The sequence below is a fragment of the Mus caroli genome, chromosome 1 (genome assembly GCF_900094665.2).
Source record: "Mus caroli chromosome 1, CAROLI_EIJ_v1.1, whole genome shotgun sequence".
Classification (NCBI taxonomy): Eukaryota; Metazoa; Chordata; class Mammalia; order Rodentia; family Muridae; genus Mus; species Mus caroli.
In genome coordinates this window covers 72,504,677-72,527,977 of record NC_034570.1, presented here as the reverse complement: position 1 = coordinate 72,527,977, position 23,301 = coordinate 72,504,677, and the positions used below count along the sequence as shown (strand labels likewise).

The window sequence follows — 23,301 nt, the reverse complement described above, 5'->3', positions numbered from 1 at the left end:
CACACACACACACACACACACACACACACACACACACACACACACACACCCTTCACTACAGGGTGTCCCAAGCCTTGGCCCTTCATGTTAACTGGTGGATGTGTATTCTATTTGTGCCCATAGAGCATTGGCATCAAATTTCTTTAATTTCTGTGTGAGAAAAAAAATGCTATCTCCAACAGCAGGCACAAAGGTGGGGAACAGGATCCTGTGAAGTTCTAAGAGAAAGGAGAAAGAAGGTAAATTGAAGAGGAGAGACAAAATGGGAAGAAAAATGGAAGGAAAGAAGAGCTAGTATATTCCATGGACTGTGGTTACCATGGGGAGGAAAAACAGAAAAGAAGGAAAGAAATGAAGGAATGAGGGAAGAAAGAGAGAGGGAGGAACGGAGGGAGGGACAGAGGGAGGGACGGAGGGGATCTCTGGACAGACGCTGGGGTTATGATGGCTGATTGACTATTAGGACTTCAATGATGTGAAGCAATTACAGTGTAGACAGCAGAATGCTAACTTATCCTGAGAAATCTTTACTCCCCAAATCTTCTTAATAGCTATTTATTGCCACCCCTCTCTCTGTATGCAAGCTAGTATGTTTCTGACTACTAGGTAAATCTCCTGGAATGTGCAGTTTCCACTAACCAAAGGGTCCAGAATTATCAAGCAGCATCTTCAGTAAATGAGTTCTCTCCGTTTTGCTCTAACCTGACGCACCCACCAATGTACCTGAAAGGTGCACTACTCTTTGACTCTCTTGGTTCTAAAAAAGTTCATGAAACTGTTACATTAGTGGAACTTGGTATTTGGAAAATCCTGAATCTTTATCCCTAGGTCATGAACACTGAAATTTAGCTCCAGAATAAGCCATCCCTTTTGTTCCTTTGAGGTTGGAGTTGGTTCTTTGTTTGACAGGAGGGATGGACAGAAGGAGGGCAGAAGAAGCAAAATGACAAAGAAAGGAAGGGAAGAAAGAACGAGAGTCACTGGAGAACTGTCAAGTAAGGGAAGTGGCTTGGTAGGTGGCTGAAGGAAGTTAAAACTGTGTAGCCCAGTGGAGCCCAGACAGGCTTCAAACTGTTTACTGAAAACAGTCTGACTTTGCTTTAAGGAGAACAATGTATACCTTCCCCTTCTCACGAGGACTTGCTGATTTCAGACGGTTTCACAAACATCCTTGCTGCTACGGAAGGCAGAGCTGACATTCCTTTTCTTAGGTGCTTATTTCATGAGTTTTGAAAGAAGAATGGTGTAGCTTGAAGCCCAGAGCCTCAATCGATCACAAGAAGACCCGGTGCAATTGACCAAGTGCTTCCTGCTGCAGTTTCCAGAAGCAGAGACTCAGCTGAAAGCAAGATGTGCCAACATCTATCAAAGGAGCAGGCAACAGGGAGACTGAAAAACAACGGAGGAGCCAAGAGCAAGGAGCCCGTGTTTTGAGGTAATGTTTTTTTGTTTGATCTTGAAAACACCAAGCTTTGTGATCTCTCTTTAACATACAAAGAGAATTTAAAAAATCATTATTGACTTCCTCAAAGGTGTTGAGAATACCTATTAGTTTTCCTAGAGATGCATATTTTTTCCCAGTTCCTGGACCTTCCCCTTGCCTGATATCCCTCATCAAATAAGAGGAAATAGATTCTTCTCACTTGGGAAATGGTTGGAAAGTTGCTTTATCTTGCTAGCTCATTTTCAGTTCAATTTTTAAAAAATCGAATATATCTCGATCAAATGAAAAAGTATCTTACAGCATTGGAATTTTGACGGGAGAAAAAGCCCTTCAAATGTTACATGGTCTCCAAAAGAGACCAATCCAAATTGATGGCAAGGTTACATTACAGAAAGTCAGAAAGAGAAAACTGTTTTTTTTTTCTTTCTTTAATTTCACTATAATTACGATTTATACCATATAATTTTCAATTTGCACAACAACTTTGTACAAATGGAAGACACTTCTAAATTTTTAAAACCCAATTCATTTTCTTTAAATTCTTGTTTATAAAAATCTACATATAAAATTATCCTCTTTCTTTTCCCCCAAGAAGAGAAGTGACAGAGTACCAAACAGTTTGAAGTTCAAATTCTGCATGTTTCTCGTCTAGTCAATGGGACAGAAGGAGAGTATAGATTATGTTTCTTTTCAGAGTCTTCCTTTTATAATCAGTATAAGACCATTGTGGGGACAGTTAATAGTCAGGGTGAACATGGAAGGCACTTTCATTTCATAAAGGTTTTCCTTTCTGCTATGGAGCAAAAATGATACTTGCATTGGTAACTTCTTGTGTGACTTTCTCTGGGCACTTATGAGCAAACGCCATTCTCCCCAGACAGGGTGCCAACAATAAACCAAAGAAAGAGCTCCACCTATCTCTACCCAGTGAACCAATGAATTAATACACTTTACTTACAGGAATATGGAAGCGGGTTACTTATGGGGTTATTTCTGGTAACAGGTGACAGCTTGTGAAAGCTGTATCCCCAAGCTCCACACACAACCTGTAGACAGCTCCCTCCCCTGAAGAATCGACTCTTCTCCAGCACTTAGTGTGTTTATAATTTCGAGAAGAGCCTTGTGAATCTCATGACTTTCTGAGCTTCCTGGGTCTTGTAAGTTTGAGAACATGATAAGCCTGAGACATTTCCTTAGTTTCTTGAGTCTTGCAAGCATTCCTCCTTCTTTAAGGAGAGTATGTTTCCATTCTGACAAAATCTGATGTGGAAACAGGTTGGGAGTTACAGTGACTGTTGCTAACTATTAGCATTAGCCTGGAGTATGTTGTACACAGCGTCTCACTGCACATTTGCAAGGATAACAAGGAAGGAGAACAGCTCAACAATACAAAGAGATTTTTTTTTGTAGGAAACAATGTAATTTCTCTCTATCTTGCTGCTTGCAGCTCATGGATGCTTGTTAGGAGTGGGACCACATTTCTATACTACTTTTAACTTCTTTCTCATGCCTCAAGATTTCTCCCTGAACCAGGAGTTCAAGGTCGTGCCTGGGTGCGATTAAACTTAGAATAACAGAGGCAAACCTTGTTTTCAGGTTCCGTATCTGATAGAGAAAAGCATAAAGCTTTTGCCCATTTTCAGCACAAGAACAACTCGCTCCCACAGCAGCCATCATCTCTCTTTGCCCACTTGACTTTAAATGGATATGCTTGATCCTCTCCGTGGATTGAGGCTGTATCCTGTATCAAATGCATTCTCAATCATCGCCATTGCAAGCAGCCCCTGCCTCATTCCCTTGACGTATTTGACCTCGAGTATTCTTGCTCAACAGTGAAACTTCAGAACTTTTATGGAGATTACACAAGACTAATGTGAATGTGTTTTAAAAAGCATGATGTGTGAGGCACTCTAAGTAGACACTGTACTATCATCGTAGACTCATCCAAACCTTCAGCTACTTCCAAATTAAAGTTAGAAAAGCATGCTCTGCCTAGTGTCTGTCTGTCTTTCTCCAACTTTCTTCATTCTCATTTCTCCTTTAGCATCCAAACTTATCTTTAGTACACCAGGGCCTGACGTGTACAGATGCAGATGCAAACTAGTAGTCTGTCTTTCACAGATCCCTGCATGAACCTCTGATTTCAGGGTCTTTCAACATAGCCAACAGAATTAGCATACTTATTTGGCACCAAAAAAAGTCAGCCTGGGACTAATCAGTTTTCTCCTTTCTTTATGTAACGTTCATGTGCTTTGAGAATAGGAAAAAAAATAGCTAATATTATTTCAGTTCTCACAGATGGTGTTTTCCTCATTCTTCAAAAATAATATTTGTTTTGGAGTTAAAAAAACACATAGAGTTATTCAATATACCTTGGTAAGGGGGCAAATTTAGTAAAAAAAAAAAAAAAAAAAACTACCATGGGTTTCCTCACATAGAGAAATAAGAGGCATAAGTAAATTGAGGAAGAAAACAAATTAATATACTGATGTCTAGATATTGTTTATATTTGCAGCCATAGACCAAGCTCTGAGGAAGTGAGAGACTCTGTCTCAAAGACAACATGGGTGACACCCAATACTGACACCTGATTTACTCACACAAATGTGTCCTTGTGTACCTGAACACACACACACACACACACACACAAACATACACACACGGAGTCTTCTTTACTCACTAGTGGTGTTTATTCATATTGAAGGTAAAAGGACAAGTTACTTTATTTGAATATTCTTATGTTGTGGAGGTCACTTTTGCTCTTAAGTCATATGGAAATTCTACAACTTTTTATGAGTCCCATAAATCTTGGTGGTGACTGTATTAGTCAAGGCTATTTATCTCACCTAACAGGTCCTGAGGTAATTAGCATAGGTGCATTCTTTATCTCATTATCTCAGAGCACATTCTTTCTAATTTCCTTTTTGCACTACCTTTACTCTTGTGTACCACAACTTCTGAAATAAGAGATGGGGGAACAGAACAAAAGCTTTGTTATTTTAATTGGGAAGAGAAGTCCTTCACCATGTACAGCCTTCCTAAGATTCTTCCCTGCAGAAGCCAAAAGAGAGGGAAAAGGGGGTTGGAGTGAAAAAGACTTCAGTGTGGATACAACCAATAGCGTCTACTGTAATTAAAAAAAAAATTTTTTTTAGATAATTTAATCTTTAATACTATCCCATCGCACACTTAGAAACTTGGAAACTGAGGCTTAGAAATTTGAAATATATTTCCTGAACTAAATCAACAAACTAAGTCACAGAAGCTGGGTCACATCAGCACTGATCAATACTAAGGGCCACACACAAATAGCTTGCCATTCTTTTGTGCATATTAAGCAAATTTAGAATAAGTAAATTAGGAAATAGAAATTATTTTGCATCATAGAATAAAGGAAACTATTTGAAGGTAGTAAAAATTTGAGTCTAAGAAGCCTTGTTTTTAAAAGAAAACAAGTTCATGAAAGAACTGAAAATAAAAAGGCAGCTCTCTTTAAGATGAATAGGTAACTTTATTTATTTATTTTTTTTTACTTCTTTTTAGATATTTTCTTTATTTACATTTCAAATGTTATCCCCTTTCCTGGCTTCCCCTCTGAAAGCCCCCTATCTCATCCCTCCCTCCCCCTGCTTATCAACCCACCCACTCCTACTTCCATGTCCTGGCATTCCCCTACATTGGGGCATAGAACCTTCACAGGACCAAGGCCCTCTCCTCCCTTTGATGACCTACAAGTCTACATCCTCTGCTACATATGTGCCTTGAGCCATGGGTCCCTCCATGTATACTCTTTGGTTGGTGGTTTAGTCCCTGGGAACTCTGGGGGTTACTGGTTGGTTCATATTGTTGTTCCTCCTGTGGGACTGCAAACCCCTTCAGCTCCTTTGGTCCTTTATATAGTTCCTCCATTGGGGACCCTGAGTTCAGTCCAATGGTTCAGTCCACTTCTGTATTTGTCAGGCACTGGCATAGCCTCTCAGGAAACAGCTATAACGGGCTTCTGTCAGCAAGCCCTTGTTGGTATCCACAATAGTGTCTGGGTTTGGTGACTGTATATGGGATGGATCCCCAAGTGGGGCAGTCTCTGAATGTCCTTTCCTTCAGGGTTAATATAGTAAAAATGGCCATCTCACTGAAAGCAATCTACAGTTTCAATGCAATCCCCATCAAAATTCCAATGCAATTCTTCATAGAGTTAGAGAAATTTGTAAATTCATCTGGAATAACAAAAAACCCAGGATAGTGAAAGCTATTCTCTACAATCAAAGAACTTCTGGTGGATTCACTGTCCCTGACCTCAAACTGTACTACAGAGCAATCATGATAAAAACAAAACAAAACAAAACAAAAAAAACCTGCATGGTATTGGTACAGTGACAGGCAGGTAGATCAATGGAATAGAATTGAAGACCCAGAAATGATCCCACACATCACTTGATCTTTGACAAAGGAGCTAAAACCATCTAGTGGAAAAAGATAGCATTTTCAACAAATTGTACTGGTTCAACTGGTGGTTAGTATGTAGAAGAATGCAAATAGGTAACTTTCTAAAGAGCCCAACTATCTTCCTGACTATAATGTTATGCCAGTCAACAGAAGTTTTACAAGAAAACATAAACTATGAACCAAGAGGGAAAGAACCTATTCATTTCACGGGTTCTGTTCCTTTTTTGTAATATGCTTTCCTCTTTAGCTGTTACTTGTGCTTAGCTACTTCGTATAAAGCCTAAAAAGTGCCAATCACATTGTCAAATGAGTGTCAGATATGAATATATATTTTGAAAGCTAAAATTATCATCTGTATTGTCTACACAGCTATATCTCTATTTTAAATTAGAGGGAACACTCTGCCCATTTATCCCAGCTGCCATGTGATACCATTCTTAACAGAAGAGAAAGCATTTATTTTTAGGAATACTTCCGTGTAGTTTGCTCCTGTTTTTATAAATGAAACAGCATTACCAAGTAGCCCATAGGACAGAATGAACTATTTTCTAGCTCAGTGCAGCCAGGACAGATTATCTTCTGTGTCAATGTAACTGCAGAGCTCAGCTTAGGTAGAATAATTCCCAAGTCTTCACTGCAAGTAAATAAAGCTTTAATAAATGGAATAGAAAACTATTCATTAGGAATATAGAAAGCCAACAGGTAAGTATGATGTTATAGAGTATATTTCTAAAATAATTCTTCTAATACCTAAAAAAAACAAAAACAAAAGGTAGGTGTGTGTGTGTGTGTGTGTGTGTGTGTGTGTGTGTGTGTGTGTGTGCACAGAGGCCAGAAGAGGGCTTTGGATTCACTGAAGATGGAGTTACATACACTTGTTAGCCACCTGACTGACACATGTACTGGAAACCAGAGGTGTCTACTGCAAGGGCAGCAAGGACTCAACGTCTGAGCCCTGCCTTTCCTTGCAATGAATCTTTTTTAAAGTTGCTTTTGTCTTAGAAATCTGTAAGGAAGGTGAGAAGGGATCTGCCTTTGAGCTTTTTCAATGTGCCCATTATTACAGCTCTGGGCTGCTCCCCCACCATTTTTTTTCAGCCAATAGAAAGTTTATACTAGCTGGACAGAGATTACTCTGGGTGTTCAGGATGCTAGTTTAGCCCGGAACCTTTCTTGGGCTGAGCATTAAACACAAAAACAATGACCTGAGTTGTCATACTTCAGTTAACAAGAACAGTTACCCAGAAGCAGAACTACAGAAGCCGAAAAGCCAGGGTAGTACATTTAAACACTTTCCTAGAACGATGGACTTTGATTAAGTAGGTCCTTGTTTTTGCTTTGGTGGGTGGCACTGTCTAAGTGCTGAGGTTTATAGCCTGAATGGTTTTGTTTTGTTTTGTTTTGTTTTGTTTTGTTTTGTTTTTGAACTCTTTATTGATTCTTTGTGAGTTTCATATCATGCACTCCAGTCCCACTCATCTCCCAATCCCCTCATATCCCCCCTTAGCTCTTGCAACCTCTCCCCCCAAATAACACACACACACCAAAAACAAAACAAAACAAAACGCATAGAAAACATCTCATCGTGAAAGCAGTTGTGTCCCACAATAAATCCCTCTGCCCTCATATCTTCACTTGCAAATGTTCGTTGCAGTGAGTCATTGGTCTCTAGCTTCTCTGATACCATCAATATTGGATCGTCATTGGAACTCCTCCTGGTTATCCTGTTGTTTCCGTGTGATCCTGCAGCTTTGGAATAGCAGGACTAACCCTTCATTCATCCAAACCATTTGCAGTTGATATAGATTTTGGAGTAAGCCAATTCATAGTTTTGAATCTGGGACTGGATTATTGCTGAGGTGGTCACTCCTCCTCCCCTCCCCGCCAGGTTCTCCCTTATCCATATCACCAGGACAAACTCTCCAGAACTGCTCTAGATAGATCACCTGATGCTGCCATTGGCAGGAGGCAGAATCAGCTCTCTTGCTCTCATGCCCTTGGGGCAGCTCAGCCATATCCACATCCCCAGAGCCAGATCCACTGTGCTGACCAATTCGGGTACAGAGCCCATTCTCCCAAGTGCTGCAGCCTATGAGGGGCTGGGACAACTCTCCTGCTTTCACACCTTGGGGCTGTCTCCCCAGCCTTTGCTATCAAGACCAGCTACACTGTGTTGTCCAGGCATGGTACAAGGTCTGCTCTCCTGAGTGCTACAGACAAGTGAGAAAGCAGGGCTTGCTCTCCTGCTCTCAGCTTCCACGGCCTGCTCTTCCATCTACTGAAGGGACAAGGGGAGAAGGGAAAGAGGGAGGGTGTCACTCCTGCACCCACACCACAGATGGACTACATGTGGCAGGTGGCAGGACCAGCTCTGTGCCCTCTTCCCTCAGGGCACACATACCTGCTTCCCTACCACCAGGACCAGTTCTATTCTGCTGCCCAGATGAGATACAGGGGCCTGCTCTTCCAAGTGCTGCAGCTGACAGTCTATCTCCTTTTTATAGAAAAGAAAGTAGAGGTTTATGGCTCACTGATAGAAGAACCAAGAATGGAACTAAAATGTAGACAACTTGAAAGCATTTTGTACAACCCAGCCTACAACTCAGTTCACCATTTTCATTAGAAGAGATAACAGAGAATTATTATACAGGTAAGAGTGAACAAAACTACTATGCTAGCTATATTAACTAGACACGAGCGGATTCATCTAAGGAGAGGGAACATCAATTGAGAACATGAATCCACAAGATCAGCTGCAGGAAAGCCTATAGGGAATTTTCTTAATTAGTGATTTGTTAGAAGGGCCCAGCCCATTGTGGGTGGTGTCATCCCTAGGCTAATGGTCCTGGGTGCAATAAGAAGATAGGCTGAGTGAGCCATATGGAACAAATGTGTAGGCAGCACTTCATCATTGATGCTTGCCTCCAGATTCCTGCCTTGATTCCTGTACTTCTTTCCTTCCATGATGAACTGTGATGTAAAAGGATATGCAAAATAAACCCTTTCCTCTCCAGGCTGCCTTTGGTCATGGTATTTTATCACAGCAACAGAAACCTTACCTATACAGAAATAGTGCTGGAAACCGGACAGGAATGGATGGTTCCTGGTGTCTGGGCATAGATCAAGACAGGCCAGTTCTACAGACCTTTTAAAGTTCCTTTTGGACTCCCCTTTATCTCTACCTACATACATTTAGCCTGCTTTATTCTCTGTTAGCAAAAGATTTTGCTGTTCCTTAAATTCTTCTCATATTGTCTTCAAGGCTAGTCTACAGACCCTTCTCTTTTATATATATGGAAGAAGGCAGCATGCTACAATACAATGGGTATAGATAGTTCTGTAGCTAATGACAAGATATTATTTGAATCTCATAACATATTTTAGTCTCTATCTCTTCCTCATAAAATCTACACACACATATTATATATGAATATACATGACATGACATGGGCATTGTACTCATGAACTGGCTTCAGTGTGGCTACTTATATAAGACCTGCATAATATAAAACTAAGATCAGTCAACATTATAGCACATGGCACTAATGGGTTCAATGGGTTATCAGAGAGAGGGGGAGAAAGAAATAAAGAGAGAAGGTAGGAGGGTTTGTGTTGGGTGTATCTGGAAGAATATGAGGAGTGAGTTGAGGTAAATGTGGTAAAGATATATGAATTTATCAAAAATAAATAACAGATATTCTAATAAACAAATAATTGATAATGTCTAGTTTTGTGTGAAGCACATATAATAGGTCCTTAGGATATTAGACAACACTGCTCTAACATGTTTCATTCACTTCCATGTAAAAGTATTCAATAGTCAGGGCCCATTTCAGTATAAGTAAGATAAGAAATACAATTCAAAGTAGATAAAAGAACCATCAGGAGAATTTGTCTCCAGGAACAGCTCAGACTCAGAGTTCATAGCTCTGGTGCCTTCAATAGGCTCATTGCACAGAGGACTCCTTCATGGTTATTTCAGTAAAAAGTGAAACATTTGGGTTCTGACCAATTTTTGTATTTTTAAGGCTTGGAAGACTTGCTTGGTAATAGCTATTCTTTTGTTTTTCATTTACCAGTGGCGGATTATTTCTACCCATAAATTAAGCTTCTTATGGGAGTTGTTCTAGTTAGAGTTCCCATTGTTTCAATGAAACAACATGACCAAAATGGAAGTTGGGGAGGAAAGGGTTATTTGAATTACATGTTCATATCACTGTTCATCATCAAAGGAAGTTAGGACAGGAACTCAAGGAGGGCAGGAATCTGGAAGCAGAAGGTGATGTAGAGGCTTTTGAGTGGTACTGCTTTCTGGCTTGTTCAGTCTGCTCCTTTACAGTACCCAGGACCACCAGCCCAGGATGGCCCCACACACAGTGGGCTAGGCCTTCCTCCATTAATTACTAATTAATAAAATGCCTTACGGCCGGATCTTATGGAGGCATTTTCTCAACTGAGGCTCCTTACTCTCTGATGACTCTAGTTTTTGTGTCAAGTTAGCATAGCCAACACAGAAGTGTTCATCACCATCCAAGACCTATAGACTGGGTATCACAGATTAAAGGGGGAGTGTGCTCAGTGGTCAGAAGGAAAGGAAGAAGGATATTTATTGGGAAGGTGGTTGTACTGGATCATTATTTTAAAGGGCTCCTACACAGATTCACAATTTAATTACATTTCAAGAGAATGGAAAACCCATTGCCTATTGACTATATTGGCTTGTTTTGCTGTTACTTGTGAGATAATAGGTGTATATTTGGATAAACCAATTGTTAAGTCCTCAGCACATCAATGAACACTGTTTCAAGAAAGCTGAACCCTAGCATAAAAACGTTAAAGGTGGCAACTTGAGTGTTCTTGTTCCCAATATACCATCTCTCCCTTGGAGTATAGGTCTGACATCAGGAACAGTGCTGACTTCATGACTCCAAGTCAATCACTGTACTCCCAAGTCCAAAAGAAGCCTTCATGGATACAGATGATTTTCACAAGGGAGTCTATGCTGTGGCCATAGTAGAGTACCTAGGCTAATGAAGTCAGGGTGAGCTGTCTTGATGCAGAGAACACTAAGCTTGTCACTTGGCATCTACTCTAGGCTTAATTTGTTGTTCTTTATTCTTCTTTGTCTTGAGAAGAAAACTCTCATTATTAACCTGTATTTTGTTCTGTATTTTGTCTACCTAGTAAGCCGTCACAGCTAAAATCTATTTTAATTTTTATGTCATATCCTTCTTTTGGTAGTTGAAAAAATTTCATAGTCTAAAGAACAGTAATATAAATAGAATGACATCTACAATTCTTTCCTGGAAAGTTCTTCTTATACCATTTTGGCTATATTTTCAAAATCAATTCATATCCATACTATCTTGTTCCATATTAGAACACATTCCTACTCGTTAATGGAGCCTTTGAAGTGGCCCATACAACTGTAAGCCTGGATTCATGATTCCTTCTTGACCCCTTTGTTAATTACTAACCAATTTGTCAACACTGTCCTATCCAGTAGAAATGACCATGACATAAATACAGAGAGAAGAGTGGATTTCCCTAGGAAGTAGAGCAAGTATACATACATTTGTTATGTCCTTTGCTCTATTCCAGCTTGTCATCTGGCAGATACTCAGCACAGTCTCCATCTCTCCTTCATAAGCACTAGCTATAGAGGGGTGCTTAGCACACAGTCTTCAGTTCTTAGCACCTTAGCTCCATCTTCCCACAGCCATTTTCTCACCCGCCATGTTCTCCTCAGAGCCATCTGCATCTGGCCCAGTGCAGGATACACTGGGGGTCCTCACTTGTTCCAGAACTTTCCTTCAGCCAAACAGTCTAGCTTTGCATATTACTTGGCCGCTTTCTCTACAAAGTCTACCTACATGTCTTTTTCACAATTTTAGATGCCTAATCAATGTTTTTATTTCTCCCCTGAACTCTGTCTCAATGTGTGCTTCATTGAACATAACTAACTTGACCAAAATGTCACACACAAACATATTCTATAATTTCCAATAATAGACATATGTTATACAATCCATAGTATTGATTTTTAGAAGCAATTCAGTAAATCTTACACCATTAGTTATATGAGGATTTGGATAGTGATGGTTTGTCAAGGGGGCCAAGTCTAATATGTTAGTGTTGGATCCTAAAAGGAACATATGGGACAGAAGAAGTGACACTCAGCATTTGCATACCGCATGATGAGAAACAAACACCATGCATGCATAGCTGTATCTTTTTGGTGATAATTAGAGCCAGATTCATCATGATAAGCAGCATATGCTCCCATGGTTACAATTATGGCAACTGCAAAGGAAAGCTCGTCATTTAGTTATAGCACACAGATTTTTGTGATGATATCTTTCCAGATATAACCCCAGAAAAAAAACATATCCTTCCTAGTAACAATCCAATGCATCTTTCCAGGTTTCCAGTAATCAATGTAGACACAATTGTTCCAAGGCTGAAGACATTGGCCTATCAGTAAAAACAAAAGCCAAGGGCTATATCAACAAACATAACTACAATTTAAATTTTTTTCTCTCACCACAAAGCAAGGTTTTCAAGCTCTGGATTGTCTGTTTCTTTAAAAGAAGCCATTGTCAGGAGACCAAAGGATCCTGGAAATCACGGGCTTTGGCCATCTTTTAGGTTTGTTTCACTGTATCAGTAAGTTCTCTACTTCTCTACACTGGCTCTGATAATGTTGCTCAAGACTGTGTTAATTACATGCCCCAGTACAGGGGAATGCCAGGGCCAGGAAGCAGGAGTGGGTGGGTTGGGGAGCGGGTGGGGGAGGGTATAGGGGACTTTCAGGATAGCATTTGAAATGCAAATGAAGAAAATATCTAATAAAAAAGAAAAAATCTATTGAGATTAAGACTAAAGAAGACTTACATAGAGCGAATAGGTTAAAACTTTAGAAGGATATAATAAATGTACCACATTTTTTTATCCATTCCTCTGTTGAGGGGCATCTGGGTTCTTTCCAGCTTCTGGCTATTATAAATAAGGTTGCTATGAACATAGTGGAGCATGTGTCCTTCTTACCAGTTGGAACATCTGGATATATGCCCAGGAGAGGTATTGTAGGATCCTCCAGTAGTACTATGTCCAATTTTCTGAGGAACCACCAGACTGATTTCCAGAGTGGTTGTACAAGCTTGCAATCCCACCAACAATGGAGGAGTGTTCCTCTTTCTCCACATCCTCGCCACCATTTGCTGTCACCTGAGTTTTTGAACTTAGCCATTCTGACTGGTGTGAGGTGGAATCTAAGGGTTGCTTTGATTTGCATTTCCCTGATGATTAATGATGCTGAACATTTTTTCAGGTGCTTCTCAGCCATTCAGTATTCCTCAGGTGAGAATTCTTTGTTTAACTCTGAGCCCCATTTTTAATGGGGTTATTTGATTTTCTGGAGTCCACCTTCTTGAGTTCTTTATATATATTGGATATTAGTCCCCTATCTGACTTAGGATAGGTAAAGATCCTTTCCCAATCTGTTGGTGGTTTTTTTGTCTTATTGAAGGTGTATTTTGCCTTACAGAAGCTTTGCAATATTATGAGGTCCCATTTGTTGATTCTCGATGTTATAGCACAAGCCATTGCTGTTCTGTTCAGAAAATTTTCCCCTGTGCCCATATCTTCGAGGCTTTTCCCCACTTTCTCCTCTATAACAGAGGAATGGATACAGAAAATGTGGTACATTTACACAATGGAGTACTACTCAGCTATTGAAAAGAATGAATTTATGAAATTTCTAGGCAAATGGAGGGACCTGGAGGACATCATCCTGAGTGAGGTAACCCAATCACAAAAGAACTCAAATGATATGTACTCACTGATAAGTGGGTATTAGCCCAGAAACTTAGAAAACCCAAGATACAAGATGCAATTTGCAAAACACATGAAACTCAAGAAGAAGGAAGACCAAAGTGTGGTCACTTTGCCCCTTCTTAGATTTGAGAACAAAACACCCATGGAAGGAGTTAGAGAGACACAGTTTGGAGCTGAGACGAAAGGATGGACCATCTAGAGACTGCCACACCCAGGGATCCATCCTATAATCAGCCTCCAAACGCTGACACCATTGCATATGCCAGCAAGATTTTGCTGATATAGTTGTCTCTTGTGAGGCTATGCTGGAGCCTAGCAAACAAAGAAGTGGATGCTCACAGTCAGCTATTGGATGGATCACAGGGTCCCCAGTGGAGGATCTAGAGAAAGTGCACACCCAAGGAGCTAAAAGGGTGTGCAACCCTATAGGTGGAACAATATGAACTAACCAGTACCCCCCGCCCCCAGAGCTCATGTCTCTAGCTGCATATATATCAGAAGATGGCCTAGTCGGCCATCATTGGAAAGAGAGGCCCCTTGGTCTTGCAAACTTTATATACCTCAGTACAGGGCAACGCCAGGACCAAGAAGTGGGAGTGGGTGGGTAGGGGAGTGGTGGGGGAGTGTATGGGGGACTTTTGGGATAGCATTGGAAATGTAAATGAAGAAAATACCTAATAAATAAAAAAAGGATATAATAAATTTTCTACTAAATATATATTTTTGAAATTTAAAAAATTATGACAGTTCTACTTAATAATACAAAGCTAACACCAAATATTTTAGAAGACTTAACAATTTAAAGTATTAGATCTGGAGAAATGGATCAGTAGTTAAGGGTGTTTGCTACACAGTCATGAAAAACATTGCTTGGATTCCAACACCTACATAACCAGTTGTATACCTATAAATGTCTGTATACTCAGCTCTAAGAAGGCCAGACAAAGATCTTTGGGATGTGCTGGCTTCCTGCCTAGTCCAGAAGGTGAAAGTTCAAACTACACAGAGAGGCCATTTCTGGAAGAAAAAAAAATAGACAGTGGGAAATGACACCTGATGCAATCTTCTACTTCCTTCACACACACACACACACACACACACACACACACACACACACACACACACACACACCACATACAGACACATACACAGGTACATCCCCGTACATACGTGCAGAACACACATAAATACTTAAATCACTATTTGACTTCTCACAGTTATTTTCTCACTTGGTTTATCTTTGAAAACCATGCAGTTTTACTTGCATCAATGCAACATCTTTACAAAGAAATGATAAAGACACATGGATACATTTTGGGGGATCATTTTGCCCTGCTTCTTCTATTAAAGGTAGTCTTTATTAACGGCAGGATGAATTCCTTTTAAAAAATTTACTATGTGACATCATCAATAAAAGGGATGTATTGGGTTTCGTCCTTGCATAGGCTGAAGAGAGATAGGAGCTCTATTCCTGGTCACAAGGGTAATATATTTCTTTTCTATTTACTTGGTGCTTTGGGCATTATATCAAGAAACCTACATATTTGCTGTCCTTTCCTGTTGGTTGTGGTTTTTTTTATCTATCTATCTATCTATCTATCTATCTATCTATCTATCTATCTATCTATCTATCACTTTTCTTTTTTTCCAAAAACAACTTTATTAGATATTTTCTGCATTTACTTTTCGAATGCTATCCCGAAAGTCCCCTATACCCTCCCCCTGACCTGCTCTCCAACCCACTTTTGAGATAGCATCTTGCTATATAGCCCTGGATAGCCTGGGACTCAATATGCAGCCAAGGATGCTCTCAAACTCACAGCAACCTTTCCATCTCCTTCACATACATTTTCATTTTTTTCACCTTAACTCAAATCCAAGCCTTTTATTTGGGATGCTACTATGTAACTATCTTCAATGCTGTGGTACCAGAATTATCTTTCTGTACACCTTTCCAATTCTACACACTGCAGACTTTTTGTACAGTGAATATAAATGGACCACATAATTGTCAGAGCAAAAAACAATAAAAGAGCAACACAGTTGTTTATTTTTCTATTCTCTTCTTGGTGAGAGCTGTTATAAATTATAAAGAGTACAGGAAAATATTTCAATAATTTGATAAGCACACCATCAAGCCAGAAGTAAAGAAATTTAGCATGGAATAGGGCATAGGGGAGTCCCTGAAGCTATTGGCAGTTGATGGTTGCTGAGGGAGGGAAAGCCACTCTCTATAGGGGAATGGGCCATGTTATGGATTGTCCATGTCCAGTGGACAGCCACATATCCATGCAAAAGCTCGCAGCACTAGTTAGAATCAGAGAGTGTGATGGTTAGATCTGTAACTAACTACAAACCAAGTGCCTGGGTACACCTGTGAGGAATTTCTTTTTAATGAAATCATTTGAAGTAGGATGACCCACTTTTAATTCAGATGTTTTGGAGTGGGAAGACATGCCTTTAATTAAGGTATTTGAGGTGGGAAGATCCATCTTTGATCTGGGCCACACCTTCTGCTTGCAGCCTATAGAAAGAGCATGAAAAGAGGAAGCTTGGTCTCTTGGCCTGCTTGCTTAGCCAGGAACTACATTCCTTCGCATCCTTTAGAGTCTACTTTTTTGGGATCCTGGTGTAAAATGAAGACTATCTGAGACATCCAACCTGTGGGATGAAAAACTACTAGATTCTTTTTTTTTTTTAATATTTTTTATTACGTATTTTCCTCAATTACATTTCCAATGCTATCCCAAAAGTCCCCATACCCCCCCCCCACTTCCCTACCCACCCATTCCCATTTTTTGGACCTGGCATTCCCCTGTACTGGGGCATATAAAGTTTGCATGTCCAATGGGCCTCTCTTTTCAGTGATGGCCGACTAGGCCATCTTTTGATACATATGTAGCTAGAGTAAAGAGTTCCGGAGTACTGGTTAGTTCATAATGTTGTTGCACCTACAGGGTTGCAGATCTCTTTAGCTCCTTGGATACTTTCTCTAGCTCCTCCATTGGGGGCTCTGTGATCCATCCAATAGCTGACTATGAGCATCCATTTACGTGTTTGCTAGGCCCTGGCCTAGTCTCACAAGAGACAGCTATATCAGGGTCCTTTCAGCCAACGCTTGCTAGTGTATGCAATGGTGTCATCATTTGGAGGCTAACTATGGGATTCATCCCTGGATATGGCAGTCTCTAGATGGTCCATCCTTTTGTCTCAGCTCCAAACTTTGTCTCTGTAACTCCTTCCATGGGTGATTGTTTCCAATTCTAAGAAGGGGCAAAGTGGCAAAGTGTCCACACTTTGGTCTTCGTTCTTCTCAGTTTCATGTGTTTTGCAAATTGTATCTTTTATCTCGGGTATACTAAGTTTCTGGGCTAATATATGTACCCACTGAGAAGTGGAAACTACTAGATTCTTGAACCTTCCATTGATAGACAGCAATTGTTGGACTAGTTAGACCACAGCCTATAAGCCATTCTTAATAAATCCCATATATATACATATATATATATATATATATATATATATATATATATACATATATATGTATGTATGTATGTATGTATGTATATACATATGTGTATATGTGTTATATTGTGTAATAAATATATGATGTTATGTTATTAATAATTATATTGATGATATATTTAGTAATATGTTATTTATATTCATTCTATCAGCTCTGTTCCTCAAGAGAACCCTGACTAATACAAAGGTCTATTTATATCAACAACAAAAGGACACAAAGCTGGGAAAGTGAGGGTAGGGGTATCATGCAGAGTTAGAAGAAGTTAATGGTAGATGGAGATGAGAAATATGTATTGTATGAATGAAGTTTACAAAGAATAAAATATTATTTAAAAATAAATAGATGAAATCCAACTAAGAATTTGGAAAAGAACTATTATCAAAAGAGAGATGTAAAGGAGCTGGCTCAGTAGTTAAAGGCACACACTGCTCTTACATAAGACCCACATTCCACATCCAGTTCCAAGAACCACACTGGGTGGCTCACAACTGACTGTAACTTCAATTCCATTGGTTCAAAATCCTTTTCTGGACCCTGAGAGTATCTGCATACACACACACACACACACACACACAGAGAGAGAGAGAGAGAGAGAGAGAGAAAGAGAGAGAGAGAGAGAGAGAGAGAGAGAGAAATAAGTAAGTAAATCACACACACAATTTACTCAATTACTTCTAATGTAGTTTGATTACATTATTCTTTGGAACATTGAGTCCAATTGACTTATAACACAAAATTAGCCCTGGACACACGCACATTTAAGCAATCCTAACTGGGCTCAGTGGGTTGCTCATAAAGTATGTATATCTAATATATCTAATGATTAAAAACTAAAAAAGAGGTCATGAATTTGGAAAGGAGTGCGGAGATACTGGAGGAGCTGGAGGAGGGGCAATGGAGAGGTGTGATTTAGATGCAATGTATATTATGAAATTCTTGAAGGAAACAAGCAAAATTTAAAACAGCAGTTATCCCTCAAACTGCATATAATAAGCAATATCAACACAAACAATGACAACCCCTAAGGACACAGTTCCATCTGCTGTCTTTAATATCTGCAAATGTAGTCTGCCCAGGATGCAGGTTCTCCCAGGAGCAAGCACTTGTTGCCACTGGCACTCTTGGTCTCTTTTAACCCAACTCCATTAATTTTCCTCCTGAACTCTGCCAGCTGATGCTTCTTCTTCACCACAAGCCAAACAAAAGTTTTTCATCTCTGGCCTCTTCATGATGTGATGCAAGTTTTTCTTCTTTTTCTTCATTGAAATGGAAACCTGGCATGTCCCAGGGAGACTCCCCTCCCCAACCACCTTCTTCCTTAGAGCTTCCTTAGCACTCAAGGGAGAGGGAGGAGATCACGGACACAGAGATCGGGCACTGAAAGCTTATGTCATTCCCAGAGTCATGCACTGATATTGTAGACCACAAGGTACTAGTATCAAGAGGTGGAGTCTTTAGGAGGAAATAAAGTCATGAGAGTGAAGCCCTTATTTTAAAAAGAAATAGAAATAGAGAAGTAAGATTAATGTTCTCCCTGCTGTCTACAGGTTGTCACTGGAGCCTCTCATTCTGCAGTCCTCTCAACTTCTTGAGCCTTGGGATCTCCATAAAAAAGAATTTACAAGTAGCATACAGAGTGCTGTGCAGAGAATACAAAGATGGACGTAGAACACTTTAGAGAATACTAGTGGAGTGGCCAGAAAGCCCACTGTATCACTCCATATTTGGGGTGGGTTTTATATGATTTCTGGAGCAGACAGCCTTTTGGAAAGCATGTTTTCTGTCTAGGTAATGGATAGTCTCATTTGGGATAATTCTAACAGGAGGGATAATGATATGGCCTTGTCATTTATGAGATGGCCTTGTGCAGGTCAGTAATCTCATAAGTTTCAGGGCTCTCCAAACCATATTTATGTAGTCATTGAACTGCAACGGTTAAGAATGTTATGTCTCCTCTCAAGGTAAAAGATATGACTCAGGTTCCATTCCTCTGAGCAGTAATATGAGAGAGACTGCTGTTCTAGGCCTTAGTGTGTCTAGCAGTAGATTATGAAGATGGAGTCAATACTCAAGGTCTTTCTACCCTCCTGATATCTAAGCAACTGATCAACAATGCAAAGACAGAGCAAGAAGATGGCCATTTGTAAACCAGATGTGGAATGTGCTTTCACCTTGATTTTGAACAACCCAGACTCAAACACTGGCAAAAAGAGGAGTCTTTTCTACCAGTAAGCCTAGTGATTTGGTATAAAAGTCTAACCTAGCCAAGATAGAAGCAGTCTTTCCCCCTAAGATGACTTTCAGATCATTATCCTTCTATCTTCAAGTGAAAGCTTGTCCTCGGATGCACATACCTCCAGCAATCTCCAAATCAAAGCCTTGGGTATGTTGGCAGGAGCCTTTCCCCTGACTCCAGTCCTAGCTGTATTCCTGGATCAGGCAATCTCATTGGTCTGTGTCAATGATTTCCCTACTCTGTCCTCTACCTCCTAACCTCTCTACAGCTAAAGATCTTCTCAACTCTTGGAATTCATTTGCATACTCATAACCTGGACCTTAAGATCAATCAGGTGTTTCTAACCTCTGGTATCAGAAGCTGTAAGTTAAATCAGCTGCTCCCCTCTCTGACACCAGCCACCTCTCTGTGAATCTCCTACTCATCTACACCACAGTTCTTGCTTCTTGACAGAAATTCTAATGTTGCTCATTAAAGTTCACATACTTCAATCCAATTCTGCTCTCACATCCTTCCTTTCATATTTTAAGACTCATGATCCATTTATGAATAATAAAATCCATGTCATTATTTTACACCTCCACATTTGTTATCTGTACATCTTCGTCTTTATCTAATCTTCAGATTGGGTCACATGAAGATGAGATGACCAAGGATAACTGGTAAAAAAAAAAAAAAAAGATGTGATAATGATTAAATTGTTCGGAAATAGAACTAATATTTGTTCAAGTGTAGAATTTAAAAGGGCAGAAAAGAAATATAAGCATCAATTCTTTGTCAATGTCGAAATTATAACATCTAAAAAAAGCTGGATGAAAAGAAAATACATTGGAGGCAGAATAAACTTGCTGATGCCAGAATGGGTACAAAACAATATAATTTAATATGGATAAATGGGGTAATAAAAGCATAAGAACATTTAATAGCACAAAACCAAACAGAAAGAAAGATAATGTTATTGACTAAATGGGGTGGTGTGTGTATATAAACAGACTTATGGTACAGAATAGCAATTTCAGAATCAAAACCAAATAGAGAGCAGAAGCCAGAGGAAGGAAACATTGAGCTTGTAAGTCAATAGAGAAAATATATTGTCCCATAAGGTACTGGGTAAACTAGATAGTATTGTGAACCAATACTTCACAATGCACAGCAGAATAATCTACAAACAATTCCAATTTTTGTTTCAAAAATTAATTTTTAAAGGAAAAAATTACTAATTTTCTTTGCATAGAAGATTCCTACAACCTGGATGACCCCCAACTCTGTTCTCAACAGTCTTTGATCCCCACTTTGAAAACTTATGAGCCAGGCCTCCAAAGTCCTCATTTTTCTCTGCCTTTCCCTTGGAATGGCCCATTACACTCTGAACAATATTTAAGGGCTTTCCTAGCCCATAGTTTCAAAATCTTTCACATGTGTCCCACAATCTGTAAGAACCATATAGCCAGGTTTATAATAACAACCCCATTTCTTGGTACTAATTTTATGTCTCAATTATTTTCTGTTGTTGCATTTTCAAATACCCTTTTAAAAGAAATTTAAGGGAGAAAGGGTTCATTTTGCCACATAGTTTGGGGGGTGGAGCGTAGTCAGTCTAGCATGACAGGCATGTGACACCACAGGCATGGTGGCAAAATGGGGCAAGCCGAATTTTATCTATACTTACAAGAGAGAGAGAGAGAGAGAGAGAGAGAGAGAGAGAGAGAGAGAGAGAGAGAGAGAGCAGGAAGTAAGGCTATGCTAGAAAGTCTTCAGCTTGCAAGCCTCCAGTTACCTATTCCCTCTGGTAAGCCACCACCTCTTAAATGTTTCATAACCTTCCCAAACTTCATTATCAATGGGTATCAAGTACTTCAACCTGTGAGCCTACTCTTCACATTTAAACCCAAAAGAGAGGCCCATTGGTCTTGCAAACTTTATCTGCCTCAGTACAGGGGAACGCCAGGGCCAAGAAGTGGGAGGAGGTAGGTAGCGGAGTTGGGGGAAGGGTTTTGCGGACTTTTGGGGTAGCATTGGAAATGTAAATGAAGAAAATACCTAATTAAAATAAAATAAAAAAGAAAAATAAAAGTAACATCAAATCAAACCACATGGTAAGAAAAGAAAATGTTATTTATATCACAAAATACTAATCTCTAATATGGAGACATCAAGAAGAAAATGGCCAGCAACAAACTGGCTAAGGGAAAAATGGACAAAGTATATGACTAACAATTCACAGGAAAGATCTATGAACAGTTGTTCAAAATTCTCATCAGACAAGCACTACAACTTAGAGCTAAATTTTTGTGCATTTCCATTCTGCTGAGAATGTCAAAACCCCCAAATATTTTATCATGTTCCATGTGAAAAGATCTATCGAAAAGATAGTCTCATCAATTGTAGTTCAGAATTTTAATCAGCATCATTCTTAAGGTGGACAACTTTTCCATTGGTCATAACTACAGATGCATATATATACATGTTGTCCAGGAAAGTTTACTTCCAGAAATTAACCTTTCAGATACTTTATCCCACATGCTATGGGGTTACCCTGTGCACATTGTTCCTGATGGTAAAGATGAGAAATGCTGTAAATGTCTATCAGTAGGGAATTGAGCAGATTACATTTATTTCAAGTGTTCACTGGAAGACAACACAGCCATTATTATTCTGATGGACTAGATAGTGAGTGCCTATTTCTCTGTTCTAATATGGGAGTTTACACTCTATAAACTGCAGGTCAAGTCAGACCCGTTGCTTGATTTCAGAAGTAGCATTTACTTAGATTGATTGGAACAATACTATATATTCTTTTGTGCATTTTGCACTTGGCTATGCTTATATTAAACAGAAAAGTTGAAGGATTGCAATCAAAGCAGTATAGGCTGCAAAACCTCAAATAGTATCTGGCCCTGTATAAAAAAATATTTACTGACCCTTACCAGTTACTTTTCCATCTTTCTCTGGACTCATTTGGCCTCTTGAAGGTCTCTCTACCCAGACTGCAAGTAAAGTTTTCTTGGTTCCTGCTTTCCCAAGGAAGGCAACACACTGATATATACCAATAATAATGCCAAACAATAATATAAGAGGTTTGAAGGAGAGTAACCTGACCCACCTTTGGGACTGTGGATCTGTGGGGTTTTTATGTGATTTTTAATGGCCACAGCCCCCACCCTTTTCAAGAATGAAGTAATTGTGCTATGTGGATTGGGAAAAATCAGATGGTGCAAAGGTCCAGAAAATAGATATTTTATTCTGTTTTGTTGCCTTTTTTCAATGCTGGAGATCAAAATCAGAGTCTCACGTATATTAGAGAAACACTTTACACTCTACCACTGAACTACAGCCTTAGCTTTCACTCTCTCACTAATTTTCAACTGATTTTGACTTAGAGAAATTTTAGACTCACTGCAAAATGTATAGGAAGTACAGAGGATTTCCATGATCTTCCTTCCATCAGAGTGGCTCAGGTTACAAGAGAAGAATGCCCAATAACATGTCAGAACCACTTAGAGTCCATATTTACCCTAGAGCTCATTCTATCTGTGGTACATGCATTTTCTCTTAGTTAAATAATATAATAAGATATTTACCTGAAGAATATTTGATGACATGATTGTCTTAGATATTGTTCTATTATTGTGAAGAAACACCATGGCCAAGGCAACTCTTCTAAAAATGAAAAATTTAATTGGAGGCTTGCTTATTGGCTCAGAAGTTTAGTCCATTATAATCATGGCAGGAAACATGGAGGGAACTTTTGTTATACTGTAGCAATAGCAGAGAGCTACATCCTCATCTGGAGAGAGGAGGAGGGGGAGGGGG

The 23,301-nt window shown here is 39.5% G+C and overlaps 1 long non-coding RNA gene across 1 annotated transcript in view; it reads left to right on the top strand.

Moving 5' to 3' along the window:
- The first annotated feature begins 1,069 nt into the window (after nucleotides 1–1,069).
- The window catches only part of LOC110304318, a 362,919-nt gene continuing 340,687 nt past the window's right edge, over nucleotides 1,070–23,301 (top strand). Inside the window, exon 1 of the long non-coding RNA XR_002379061.1 lies at nucleotides 1,070–1,435. This is a non-coding gene — a long non-coding RNA (uncharacterized LOC110304318). The remainder of the gene's footprint in view (nucleotides 1,436–23,301) is intronic.